Below are 15,440 nucleotides of genomic sequence, written 5' to 3'. Positions count from 1 at the left end.
TGCTTCCCTATGTCTTCATGGTGATGTTCATTGCAATGTTCTATCTGTCAAGCCAGAATAACTTTGTCTACACTAACTGGAATAAAATGAGATCTTCTTGTTCTTGGCTTATGACCAGTCTCAGCTGAGGCTTAGAGGGTGGAGCAGGGTGGGTGGAGAGTGCAGTGACTTCTTATACTTTAAAAATGTGTCTTGACTTCATGCTTTTACTTGTAACCAAAGCAATTTTGACATTTAGATTAAAAGCTACCTACATTAGCTTATAATCTTTTAGACTCCGTGGCCCTCTTTGTTATCAGACAGCTTATACTCTACATCATCAGGATAGCCACTGAAGGTCATAACTCCTTGTATTGAAAAACCTAGTCAATTTCTCCTGTTCTTTTTGTGTTATATAAAATACTGATTGATTTCCTCTCAATCATTAGCAATAGGAGCTTCCTGGACACACAGAAAAATTTGTCTTGTTCTAATTTGTCACTATTTTCAAGAGCATCTCAACACAGATCAGAAACTCTTCCTTTTTAAGTGTTGAAAATAAATATGGCCCTTTGTGGTGTTATAAAGCTGGAGTGATATGGACTTAACTAATCAACTTGACCATACAAAGTTCCCTTCTCAAAGGAGGAAATTCTGTTCAAATAGTCAGGAATATGTGTATTTGTAGAGAGACTCAGTCTATAGGATTTACAGTGGGAATATTTGGCCAGCCTAATAGCAATAATTTTCAGGGTTCAGGCTGAGAGTGCAAAGTTTATGAGTTGTCATGGGAGCTCCTGTGAGAAGTCAGACATGGAGAGCTATCCAAAGGAGCACTGTAAACTATTCAACCCAATCACAGTATTTTAAAAAGTTTCTTCTACTTTTATCTCTTCTGAAAATAATTTTTAATAAAAAGACAATGACTTAATAATTAAATGCTATTGGAAATTTTATTTAGAGATCTTTATGATTGGAAGAAGTGTGCATTTTTCTTTCCTTAAGTTCCTCATCTCATCTTAATATAGAAAAGGCTACCTTATTTGATATCATGATACTCCAGATAGACTGAAGCTAGCTTTAAGCTTCTAGTCCTGTGTATCCCACCACTCAGAAGAGAAGAATTGTACAATAAAAAATTCATTCATGATCCTTGAGTATCTGGATAATTTTCCTCTTTTCCTTTTCATTCATCTATCTACATTCCTGGCAATGTGCTAATATTTGAGATATCAAAATGGAAAAAAAAAATGTTTGTCTGGGTTGTCTAGAAGTTCTCTATTCTTTGACCAAGGCTTCCTTTTTCATCCTTGACTGCAAGTTGTCCACAGGTTTTCACTTTACTCTTTTTCCAAGTGTTCTGCCCTGGATTTATGAATTCTGGCTTCCAATACATCATCCTCTGTTATGTACCTACTGTCCAAAGTTTAGACATTTTCACAGGGAATACAGTCACCTAGTTATCACTTGCTGATCAGTTAAGCAAAGATAGAGCAGACTGAAGTTATGAATTTAATTATAAAAAGAAACACATAATACTAGTGGAGAGTCAAAGCTTTGGGAAATAATTTAATTGTTAGAAGTAGTTGCTTTCTCATGTCAATGAACAGAGCATGAGGTCTAGTATCATATGATTTGAATTTGAATCCTATGGGCAAGTTGTTATTTTTTTTGTGTGTGTGTGTGTGAAGAAGAAATAAGATAATGAATGCTAAGTATACAGTGCATTGTTAGTTATATGGTAAATAATAACATTGTTTGCTTCTATGATTTCATGACTGGCAATATCATAATCAATCTCTGCTGTTAAGAGTGTCTTGCTCAGGGTGGACTTAAGGAACAACGTAGGTGGTTTGATGAGGAAGACAATGGAAGTAACATCACAAATATCCTCCTACAAGTCTACAATATCTTGAAATTCTAATGACTGTGTTAAAGCTTGTATCTGAAATGTTCCTCAAGCAGGTGTGTTGAAGGCTTGGTTGAAAGCTGTGGGGAGGTGGTGAAAAGCTTAGGAGGTGGGATCTAGCAGGAGGAAGTATTTCACTGGGGGTATGTCCTGGAAGGGTATATCTTGCCCCTGGCCTGTTTCTTTCTCTCTCTCTCTCTCTCATTATTTTTTATGTTTTTGATGTAGATACTCATTGCTGTAAACTTCCTTCTCATACTGCTTTTGCTATATTCCATAGGTTTGGGTATGTTGTATTTCCAATTTTCTTTATTTCAACAAATTTTTAAATTTCTTTCTTTCTTTTTTCTCTGTCTCTGCTTCCAGCCACCATGAGGTACGTAGTTTTGCTCCATCATGCACTCTGCACCATGATGTTCTGCCTTGTCACAGGTCGAAGGCAATGGTACCAGCTGACTATGAACTGAAACCTTGATAGCATGAGCAGAAGTAAACCTTTCCTTCTTTTAATGTGTTTACCTCAGATATTTTGTCACAGTGACAGAAATATGATTAACATACTGAGTTTTAATAAATTATTAACTCCAAATTAAAACTTTCCTCATTTGGTATTCTAGTCATTAATGTCCATATATGCTGAGGGAAAAGAAGACTGGCTTTTAAACCAAGTAATCTTCTCTACCTTCCTCTGGCATAATTGACAAGATCACTGTGGGCCTCAGAGAAAAAAACTCCAAAAGGCACTGAAGGCAAACCACTTTTTTCACAAACTTATGAAAAACTGAGTATCTTTTCCTCTGCTTCTTCTTATTGTAAGCATGAGGTCCAACCCATAAAACCAAAAACATCAACTAAAACACACCAATAAGATATATTTTTATTTCCCCAATGTGGATGAAACTTGATGCCTGTCTTTCACCTGGATCAAAGACCCTAGTTTAAAATCTGAAACACTGAAACTACAAGAGAAAAGTAGGGAAAAACCTGTCAAGATATTACTTTCTACAGAGAACTCCAAAGGCAGGGAAACAAAAGGAAAATTTGACATATGGAGTTGTATCAAGCTTAAAAAGTGAAGATACAGGTATAGAATGGAAGAAAATATTTACCAGTTATTTATATGACATAGGGTTAATATCCAGAACATAGAAAGAACTAAAAACACTAATGAAATTAATAATGAATTTCAATTGCCAATTAAAACTGGGCAAGTGATCTGAATAATCACTTCCCAAAAGAAGGAATGCAAATGGCCAAAAAAATACATGAAAATGCTCAATATCACTAGTCATCAGGAAAGTGCTAGACAATATCACAAATAGATACCATCTCATACTAGTAGAATGGCTATAATCAAATTAAAAATTTAAAATATTGACAAGAGTGTGAGGAGAAAAGAATTCTCATATGCTACTGGTGAGAACATAAATTACTACAGCCACCATGAGAAACAGTATGGAGGTTTCTCAAATATCTAGAAATGGAACTGTCACATTATCTAGCCATCCCACTCCTGGGCATATATCCTGAGGAAATGAAATCAGCATACAAAAGAGATACCTGCATACTTGTGTTATTGAAAGGCTGTATATATATAGCAGCTGTTATTAAATCAGCCTAGATGTCTATCAATAGATGAATGGATAAAGAAAATATAATAATAAATAATAGATATTATTAACACTCCATTATCAGTAATAAAGAAGAATGAAATCCTGTCATGTGCAGCAAAATGGATGGATGTGGGATATATCACGCTAAGTCAAATAAGCCAGAGATGATAAAGTGCTACATGTTCTCTCTGATATGTAAAAACTAAAATACACACACACACACACACACACACACACACATTCATTAAAAAAAATTAGTAGACCTGAAAGTAGAAGAGTGATTACCAGGGACTGGGAAAGGGCACAAGGAGCTAGTGATGGTAGAAGCCAGGTAGATGGATATGGCCAGTGCACATGTGTGCTTTATGTCAGTATCACCGCAGATCTCCTTAATTTATTCAAATTATCTGTGTTTTAATAAATTTTCAAAATCAAATAATTTTTAAAAGGACATGTTCCAGGATATTCTTCAGAGATGAGAAGAAAAATATAATGCTAAATTGAGCTTTGAGATCCAGAAAGAATAAGGAGCTATGAAAATCAAATTATAAAACGTATACAAATCTAAATGTGTATTGATTGCATGATGCAATAGTAATAATAAGAATGGATTTCAAATACAAAGAGAATTAAAATATAAAAGAAAAATGGCATATAATATAGGGGCTAGGAACTTGAATTATAATATTCCAAGTTTCCTACATTGTTCAAAAGATGGTGAAAGTATCAGATATTGATATGTCAAGCATGCACATTGTAATTTTTAGGATAAGCACAGAGATAATATTGAAAATTCATCACTAATAGGGCAGGGTGGGGAGAATGGAAGAATAAAATATCACCAATGATTAGAGTAATTAGAACACTTGTGCACTCAAGTGGAACACAAATTGTGAAGCCACTGTGGTCAACAGTGTGTTCATTCCTCAAAAATTAAAAAATAGAATAAAGATAGGATCCAACAATTTTACTCTTGCATACATAATCATGAGGATTGAAAGCAGGGTCTTAGTGATATTTGTACACCCTTATTTACTGCAGCTGTTTAAAATATTTAAAATTTGGAATTAACCTATGTGTTCATTAGTAGAAGATTTGATTAAGAAAATATGGTGTGTATGTATCACACAATATTATTTGGCTTTTTAAAAGGGATTTTCTGACATAAGCCACAACATGGGGATGAACCCACAGGTCATTATGCCAAGTGAAATAATTCAATCACCAAAAGGACAAATACCATGTAAATTGATTTGTGTCTGGAGTAATCAAAATTATAGACACATAAGTGGATGCTAGGACCAGGAGTGAGAAGGGCAAGGTATTTATTATTTAATAATTAGAGAAATTAAGTTTTTCAAGATGGAAGAGCTCTAGAGCTGGATAATGGTGTTGGGTGCCTCACTATGTGAATATATCTTAAATCACTGAGCTATAAACATATAAATGGGTAATAAAGTAAATTTATAATATGTATATTTTACCACAATAAAAATATTTAAGGACCAATAAATCTCCATAATTTAATGAAAATAAAGTATGAAAGGAAAAAATGAATAGAAGAGGTAAAACACATAGAAAAATTAGTTAAATGTTTCAACCATGAATATCAGTAATTACATTGTATAAAAGCCATTAATGTATCAATTAAAATATTTTCAGATGACTGAAAACTCAACGATATGCTATTTAAAAGAGGCATATTATTTAAGATATTATTCGAGTCTGATATTTCTGAGAAAGAGAACACAGAGTATATTATTGGAGTACAATGTAGTTGAGCAAGAGATCAGCCTCTGAAAGGTAACAAGAAAGTCCCTATGTTACTTGGAAAATAAGAAGCATACTTCCAAGTAATCCACGAGTCAAAAAAAAAAAAAAACAGTGAAAATTAGAAAATCTATAAATAAATGATAAAATGGTATACATCAAAACTTGTGAGGTATAGCAAATTCATGTTTAGAGAGAAATTTAGTCTGAAATAGAGATATCAGAAAAGAATAATGACTAAAAGTCAATGCAGTAAATGTCAATCTCAAAAAAATTGAAGTCAGCAAATTAATACCAGTGATAGTGGAAGTCAGTAAATGTAAACAATGTAATATAATTCATCCATAAGATTGTGATCAAGAAAGCCAAAACTCTAATAGTTTATAAAACAGAAAAATTTGAAAAGGCTAATAAACATTTAATAAGAATGACCAAGAAAATAAGAAGGCACAGATATCCACATAGTACATGAGGAAAGTGACATTATTACAGACCTTTTAGAAATTATATATATATATATATATATATATATATATATCAGAAGATAATATTTTGAACAAATGTATAGTGATAAATTTGAAAATTTAGTTAAGATCAATAAACTCATTAAAAATAAAATATTACCAAAACTGATGCAAGAAGAAATAAGAAATGTGAATGGAAAGAAGGCTATGAATATGAAAGATGAATACAAAATAAAAACTGAATTGTCAATGTCTCTGTCTGTGACAGATATTGAATACTGATTTTAAAAAGATAAATCCAAACAATCAAGGAAAACTGAATCTTTCCCCCAAGAGAACTTCCGACATACTGCCCATCTGTGATAAGTTCTAGCAAATATCTTATGAACCTACATATTAATTTAGATCGATTCTATTGGAATATAAACAAGCATGTTTTTTACTTGTTTTGTGAAGTCTAACATTGATTCTTAAACATCATAAGAATATTATGAGTAAGAAAATTTATAGGCCAGTCTTATTCATGAACATGGCTATAAAAATCCATTATAAGGTACAAACATGATTCACTCAAGTGGATCACATAATGGTGGGGACATAGTCCATTGCAAGCATTGTTTAGGTGATTTTGTCCTTTTGTGAATACCATAGACAAACCAAGATAGCTATACTGTCACTATGTATGGAGTCTCATGACAGTCATTGACCAAATTATCATCATGCATCTCATGTCTATATTAGCAAACTGAATATAGCAATACTCAAAAGGGATGCTACATCATGATTGGTAGGTTGATTCTAGAACTGAAAAATGTATTTATCATTTAAAAAATCAGTGGATTTCAAAAATTAACACAAGAGAACAATCATATGGTCATCTCAAAAGTTTGTGCTACAATTCAGTTCCTATCTGTGAACAAAAGTCTTATGAAACTCTGAGTAGAAGGGATTCTTAATTTGGGAATCCATAAAACACCCAGAAATAGAATACTTAATAGGAAAAGCTGAAGAGATTTCTTTTGACTTGGCAAATGGAACTGTAAGGTTGAACATTCACTGTTTTTTTTTTCACTGTTGTCTTCAAGAGTCAACAGATACAGTGAGCCAAGAACAGAGGAGCTATAAGAATTGAGAAGAAAGACCTGTTATTGCATTTCAGATCATGTGATTTAAATACAATTCTGATTTATTACATGCATAATAAATCACAAACCATTTATGGATAAATTGTTAGAATTATAATTATATTTAGCAAGGCTGCTGTATGAGAGTTTGCTTAAAAAAACATACTTATATTCATATATACTATATATTGTAGAGGTTGACATAAGCTTCAAAGACAAGTGTTACCTAAGACACCAGTCCAAATCCAAAAGCTTAGAATGAGAAATGGAATTAGTCTTAATCCAACTGAATCTGTGGAAGGATTTTTATCCCAAATGTTTAAATTTTTCTTAACTTTTTTCTTTCACAGTCATTTTCCCCCAGCAGAATTCTACAAGTATAGTGGTAGTTATTTGAAGAAAAGAAACTCTTTTTTTTCCATCTGAGCCTATAAATATCTGTGTAACTTCTTCCAAGATAACAATGACCAACAAAGCCTCATGCTATGAAAACCATCATCAATAGCTAAATATTGTTTGTGCCACTTTTCCCCAAGTCTTCTTCCTGGATGCTTTCTTCTCTAGTATCAGTGTCTCCTCATGAGCACCCTCTCTCTTTCCAAGTCTTCCCTGTGGTGAATCCAAATGTTGTTTATCAGACAAGAGTAATTCAACCCACTAAAACACATCCCTGCCAATGGGATTCACACTATGAACCCCAACCCCCTCTGACTAATGACATACGCAATTTGTTCTCAATCTGCGTCATGAAGATCTGTAGGCAGATGTAGGTGGTACCTCACAGATGCAAACTTTTTATTTTTATTTTTGGCTTTTTCCTTTGTTATTTGGATATGATGGTAGGAAAACAATCATCCATTCCAAAGTGTTCATACTGAGAATCGTCTGTCCTGGCCACCCCCAACCTGGTCCTGCCAGCGCTTTCTGCCAGATCTTGGGAGAGAAAACAAACCCTACGAACCTTCCATTCTACAGCTCATTTTAGTCCACACTGGTTTCTGTGGCTGGACCATGCTTGCCCACTACACATTTTCAAGCACACGGAAGGCAAGCACAGTTTGAGTGGAATGTGAGCCTGTGAACCTTGTATTTGTTTCCACTCTCATATCAGCTAAATATGTGGTTGATATTTTCTTTTAACTTTCAAGCGTCTTAAAATTCAGAAAATGTGAGCATGTTTTAATCACCTAGCAATTCTCTGCAGGTTTAGCAGACATGAGGGATAGGAGAAAAGAAAATGGGGATATAATTACAACACAGAATTTCTTTTTAAAAATCTATTTTCAAGCCAGGAAGAAGAGCAGAAATGTTCCTGCATTTGGAATTTCAAAAGATCTGAGATCAGTAAAATTTGAAGCTAAACAAAAATAAAAACTTTCAAACGTGTCACCTATTTTATTCCCTATTGATTTTGTCAAGTTGTCAGGTCCAGGGTAAATTTCATGAAAATTTGGAGAATTTTTTTTAAGTGGGATATTTCAGGTGTTTCTTTAAAAAGTTGATTCATACTAGTTCAAATAAAGGATTTTTGAAAGAAGAAGATGTTCTTAACATGTAAACAGGATCCTTTCAGGAATCAAAACTGTGATGCCTGAGGAGGATCTAAAGTTGGCAGAATTTTGTCTAGGAAAGGAATATTGAATTTTGAGAATATTGGAAGGCATGTGGTTTATAAATAAATATTTCACCACATGGTTAAATCACTTGTTTAATGACCAATGTGATTCTGCAACCTGAATACTCAGAAAATTGAGATATTGTATCCCATGTGATTCAAATGTATGATATGTCAAGGTCATTGTACTGTCATGTGTAACTAATAAATAAATAAATCAAAATTTTCCCACCTCTTCTAAACAATTTACATTTTGATCCCTGTTTTCAGAATAAATATTGATTTACTTTCAGGAGTACTGGTTTTAGTTTTTGTTCAAAAAATGTCATATTATAATTGTACATTTATTGAGTGGGTTCACTATATTACATCAGAAGGGCCATTTTCAGTAAAGAGGAAAAATTTACATCTAGTGATCGACTGTATTATATTGATAAAGCCTGGCATAAATCCCAGGTGTGGTGCTCTTAGTGGATAAGCAAGGATAGCCAGTTATTCTGGGTCCTTGCCTTTTCATTGTGATAGTCTTCTGATGTGGAGTATTGCCAAAATCACCACACTATTCTCTAGGAGTCCCTCAATTTCTGCAAAACACCAAGTTATTATTGAAGTATCTTGATTTGTTAGCATTAAGTCAAGTTCCTGCTTCACTGTTAAAGAGGGGGAGTATGGGAATATTAGATGAACTCTAGATAGGACAAAGGGGAGGGAAGGGAATGGAGGGGGCACGGGCGTAAAAAAGATGGTGGAATGAGATGGACATCATTACCCTAAGTCCATGTATGAAGACACGAATGGTTTGAATATACTTTTATACAACCAGAGATACAAAAAACTGTGCTATATATGTGTAATATGAATTGTAATGCATTCTGCTGTCATATATAATACATTAGGATAACAATTTAAAAAATTAAAAATTAAAAACAAATGACTTCCAAAAGGCTTTCTTATTCACCATTCTCTTTCATTTCCTTTCTTGAGCTTTGGTCTTCAAAACCATATGAAACATTGAATATGGGTAATAAAAAATGTGCCACAATGCTCCAATACATGATATTTTAGTTCTATTTTAAAGCTAAACTTGTTTATGCAGCATAGTGCATCATGTATTTTTTCAAGACTTAAATTTAATGATCCACTAGGAATTCATGCTAAATATTTGGAATTTTAAAGCCCTTCGGCAAATAGTCACCTGCCCTTTGCCCAGATGTATGGTTTTACTGAGGAATTAGAGTCATATAGTATGCAAGCATAAAGCCTTCCCATATTCCCTTACATAGCTATGAGCTCTGGTGATGCTTTTGACTTTCAAACCCAGAGGTCAGTTGCCCTGCTCAGCCACTTGTATTGGAACCATCCAACCCAGAAATCAGCTGAGATGGAATCCCATTGACCCATTATATGTGCAGATCATTCCACCTGATAACACTTTGTAACCACTGCATCTGCTGGCCTCACAGCCAAACTGTCTCTTCACCCTGCCCATCTCTCACACTACCCAGGACTCTGCCCTCCACGTTTTCTGAGCATAAGGCAGATGTCAGTGCCTTTGCTCATCTAAGTTCCCAAACTCTCTGGGTCATGTTCTAAACTGTCCTAACATCTTATTGCCTCTCTCATGTCTGGTTCTCCAAGATAGCCATGGCTTAGCAAACATCCAGCAGAAAGCTAAATGCCTAAATGGCAGGTGCTGCAGTCTTTGGTTGTGGGTGAGAGTGGTTCATTTCTCTTCTTTACAGTTGGCAAAAGGAAATGAATACCACATCACTCTTTGTTTAGATGATCCACTTCAAATACCCTTTCTAATGTATTTTCTATTCTCCTATAGGTAGGAAGTGGGCCATGTGATAGATAAAAATTACTAGTTTTTGTCATATTTTAGTTAAGTTTAGCATAGGTGATTCTAGCATTCTTCTCCACTCCCACAGGAGATGAATGTACTTATTCCCTACTATTTTAAAAATTAGAGCTTTAGCAGAATTTTCAACATAATGGGGCAAGATCATCTTCCTGCATTACTTTATGGAGAAGTCAGCATATTGTTGAAAGTTTTGGTTAGCAATTTTAATGTGTTTTGAAAAAGTTGAACATTCTTACTATGCAATAACTTTCTATGCACATGTTTTTGATTAAATTTCTGCACATTCAATCCCATGAAGTAGCTAAATGCATGTGAAAAGAAATCATGAAGTAATCTTTTCCATTTTCCCATTCTACATGTCCTTCACTTTGCCAGGAGATACAACTTGCCTCCTAATGCCTATTAATTTGAGTTGAACTGCTCTAGTTCACAAAGATCTTGAGACTAGGTATCTAAATACCCTACATAGGGTGAAGGGTGTGACTGTGTGGGCTCCTGTTATTAGGTTCTCATTTGATTAAAAAAATTTTTTTAGTGGACTTGTAGCAAGAAAGTGCTGACAGTGGTAACTTATGGAGTCAAAAAAACAGAAGAGCAGCTCAGCCAGATTCTCTGGCAAAGCTGAAGTTCAACTACCAGAAGCAGAAATAAAGGCAAGAGTCACAGACCCAGAAGACTGAGGCTCAGTGCATACAAAAGGAGGGAATAAATTGGGAATAAGTAAGAGAAGGTTCATGATAAATGCCTTAAAACCTGGTGGATATTTAAGGTGTGCTTTAAGGATCTGTGGTGTATATATGCATTTGTGTTGGCCTAATTTAAAGAGCCAGAGCTAACCAGGATGGAAATAGATACATTTTTCTTATTTAAATGTCTTTTTTTTTTTTTGGTGGGAACTAAAGATGTCTATGAGAATGAAATTTCAAGGCTGCTTGTATTTCTCCAAGGATATTAGGCTATATATTAAACTCCTGGCAAGTGCTTATTTCTTATTTATGGTAACACAAGCCAATCTATTTTAAACATATGAAGCTCCTTGGGAAAACAACAATAACATATACAATATGGTAAACCTCAGTGGGTCCAGAAGGCGGATTTTAGTCCACAGTCTGAAACCAAATTGCGAGCCAGGGAGTAAATGAAAAAGCCCTCTAAATGATAAATGACAGTCCAGAGCTTACTCAAGAGGTTAGGTTGGCACAATTTCAAAACTTTACCCAGACAACTGTATATAGAATAAGGGAGAAGATGAGAAGCAGTAACACAGTAACATCAATGAGAAATGACAGCTGATTTAGAGCAAGGACAGAGGACTCTGTGAAAAAAAGAAGCACGTTAGGAATAATTTACTCAGGGAAAGGGACTCTACATGCCTTGTGAATTCCTAAGGAATTATTTCATTATAAACAGTTCAGCAATTAATATTAAAAATTATAAGCCTGAATTGGCATAAAGTTTAAATAATTATCTTTAAAAGATGATTTTCTAAAAGTGACATTAAGAGTCTGCTTTGTTTTTGTTTTTGGTTGTTTTTTTTGGTGGGGGGGCAGAGAAATCTATGCTACACAGTTGATTTTCCTTTTAATACTAGATATATTATATTTTGATGTTTGCAGTCCAGATAGTATACTTGAATCCTCTTGAATTTCATTCTAAACAACATGAATTTGGATGGAAAATGATTGGCGTTCCAGTAATGTGCAAAGTGGTTGACTTAGAATATTTCTTCCCCATTCTTATGAAGAAATATGGTGCCCAGTAGCTGAGTTTGGAGTGATTTTCTAGAGTGGACGAGGTCTGGGCTGCTTATCCACTGCCAGCTACAGGGTTGTATCCCTTATCTCTGAAACCTTTAGGACTGAATTTCCATTACCAATCAGTGATGAGTATTTGCTGAATCTTGTAGTACATGTCTTCATCTCTATGCACTGCCAAGGTTATGGAAGTAAAGGTGAGAAATTGTCTTAGGAGAGGACAATGGAGTCAGAAAGAGATTATCTCAGGTATCAGTTTGCTTCAGAGGAGCAGCTAATGTAGGGGTCCACTGAAATTAATGCAGATGCAGCTTAGATTCTCCTGCTTACTAGAGGAGGATCTAGAATCAGACTTCTAACACAGAGAGAGGGACAGAGGTAGAGAGGGAGAGAGGGAGAGAGAGAGAGAGAAGGAAAGGGGGAGAGAGGGAGAGAGGGAGAGAGGAGGAAAGAGGGGGAGAGAGAGAGACTGATTTTTTAAAATCTTTTAGCTTTGGCTGCAAATGAATTCACAGCTCAATTTGGTGCTCAGATTTTGAATCCAGCTTCTGCCACATTCTTTTTATTGTAACTCTTTCATATTATGCAAAATTACTTAATTTTTATCCCTTTATATAACTTCTTTTATAACAAAATTTGATGAAAATTAACTTGAGTCATTCCATAGTCTTGTTAAAAGAGGAAGAAAAAAGCTAGGAAAAACCCCAAAGAAAAAAAAATTGAAAAAAGGGTGAATGTTTCAGAAAACACAGGGAACAATGTTTAACATGGAGAAGGAAATTCAAAGTTTCTTTTTTTAAATTTATTTTTTAGTTTTTGGCGGACACAACATCTTTGTTTGTATGTGGTGCTGAGGATCGAACCCGAGCCACACGCATGCCAGGCGAGCGCGCTACCGCTTGAGCCACATCCCCAGCCCAATTCAAAGTTTCTTGTATGTGTTTTAACAAATCTCAGAAAGCACTTGGGCCATTCCTGTTTAAGCACAGATTGGACTGGGTCATAACTTTCAATCCATTGCATGCACTGTGGCTTGCCTACAGTGATACTGCCTTAAACTTGGCACCCTCGTTCTATCACTCATCACTGACACAGTCTCCAGTGAAATATAGGTTGACAAAATTTCATTAAGTTTCTTTCTGACTCCATTTGGATATGATTCTTTGTATATTGTATAATCATGGCAGAGTTTCTCCCTCCCATTATTACTCCCTCCTCTCCTCCTTCCTCCTACAAAAGAAAAAAAAATATCTTGGCCCATGTACAGTCTTACACTAGGAGTGTGGTATGTCATATTTGTTCTGGTATTCAGTTATTGAGGAATTTCAGAATTATGATTAGGGTGATTTATCATGGGTACTGTAGGAACTAGATTTAAGAGTCAGTGTTGTTTAGAATGAAATTCAAGATACAAGATATGACTAAAAATAAGGAAAACTAATATGAACACAAATGATAAAGTGAGCCATTAAAGAAATAATTTCAGTAAACTCTAGGCCACTGTGGTATAATAATAGCAATTATTATTATTATTGTTATTATTCTCCTATGATCTGAAAAAAATAGTGTTTCTCACTTCTACCATCTCTTTAGTTTAGGCATTTTCAACATGATTATTTCAATCAAGGAATGGAATATCTATGCATTGTAAAATAAAAGATATTTATAAAATAAAATTGGACATGTATAAAGGAGGTTATACTGTTTTACCTTTTTGTTCTTAACCTGAATAGTGTGATGCCTAATTCCTTTTTTATCATTCTTTCAGGAATCTATTTCTTGTCTTTTATATCATTTCTGTTATTATTATTATCTGGATTATCTCAATTCACTCTTTATATAAATTTTAATCATTTCAATAGGAATTGCTAAGTTATATAAAATACAAATCTCAAGGAAGTCAAGAATGTTCAGCATCACATTCTACTCTTCCACGTCCTGCTCCTAACTTAATTAACTATTCCCATATATACATGATTTTATCTAGTGAAAGTAATTTTTTCATAAAATGTATGTATAAGTACTTTCAAATTTGGCTTTGAGTTTTGGAAACAGAAGAACAATTAAAATCTGCAATTTAGGTAAGGAGTAGGCAAGAGTTGATGGACATTTGTAGAGTGGGTATAGATGTACTATGTCTCTAGCCAAGGAATTATATAACTTAATGGTCACACTTCTACTTTTAAGTTTGCCAGAATTTCTTTAAATTTCACTCTCAGATTAAAGGAGATAAGGCACCCAGAAATGGGATAGTAGATTCCCACTATACCTAACCTCATCTGTGGCTGAGCTTCTGCACTTGAACAAAACTGGTGCTCTTTTTCTCTTTTCCTTTAGACTGATTTCCTTCTCAGAAGGCTCATGTGCTTTTCTTATAAAGTACCAAAAGAAGACTTTAATCTGCCCTGCAGTCATGCCCAGTTTTGATGCACCAGAATCATTGTGTGAATGTAGCTTAGTGCAGGTTGAGAATGAAACTATACAAATGCATCCCCTCTGTAATTAAGACTGACTTGATTTTTGCCCAATTCCTTTGGAAACTTGATATATGTATTCACTGTCATATTTCAGGTATTTTTGTGCATGTTATTCAGTATAAGTCAGTAAAAATATTTATATTGAAAATCCCTAAATAGGTTTATGTTATTGATACCAATTATTAGAGGAAGAATGCATAGGCTCATCTACATTTTGTAGTTTTGAAAGATATCCTGGATGTGTCAGGATATTCAGGATTTTTTTCTTCTATGACAATATTTTAATTGAGTATGGAAACCAAAAAGTGGTGGTTACCCCAGAGAAGGGCCTATGTACAATTATGTAACTATTTCTTAGTTTTATAAGATTTTGGCACTTACTGGGTATTTATGAAAAGATATTGTAAAATGCATTTATATATTTTTTTCTGAATTGCCAGGAAAATAAACTCCAGATACTTGACAAAGTCAAATAAAAATCTGTACCTTTCATTTGTATAAGAACAACTAGATCCATAATGCTATCATAGATGATTAAATTAGATAGGACTTATTTTACTTCAAAGCTATTCTTTGTGTTTTTCTAGTGTACTGTTTTAAGATATTTATAAATTAACTTTATATTTTCCTCATTAAAATCATGATATGTATCTATGTTCATGCATATACTAGTCTTTGAATATAGCACAAAAACTGGATAGTGATAGTTTGCCTTTTTATGTATTCTATAATAATTGAAAGAGCACATTAACCTTAGAATGTGAAGGAGAATAAAATCAAGGCTCAGTAATTTGCACAGAGGTTATGCTGCATTAATATGTATCTTGTGTAAGTAGTCATCATGAAAAAGAGATGGAAAAATCTGACCAAG

The sequence above is a fragment of the Spermophilus citellus genome (assembly GCF_964194105.1).
Source record: "Spermophilus citellus genome assembly, chromosome: 11".
Taxonomy (NCBI): Eukaryota; Metazoa; Chordata; class Mammalia; order Rodentia; family Sciuridae; genus Spermophilus; species Spermophilus citellus.
The sequence above is the reverse complement of the archived record's forward strand: the minus strand, read 5'-3'. Positions refer to the sequence as shown.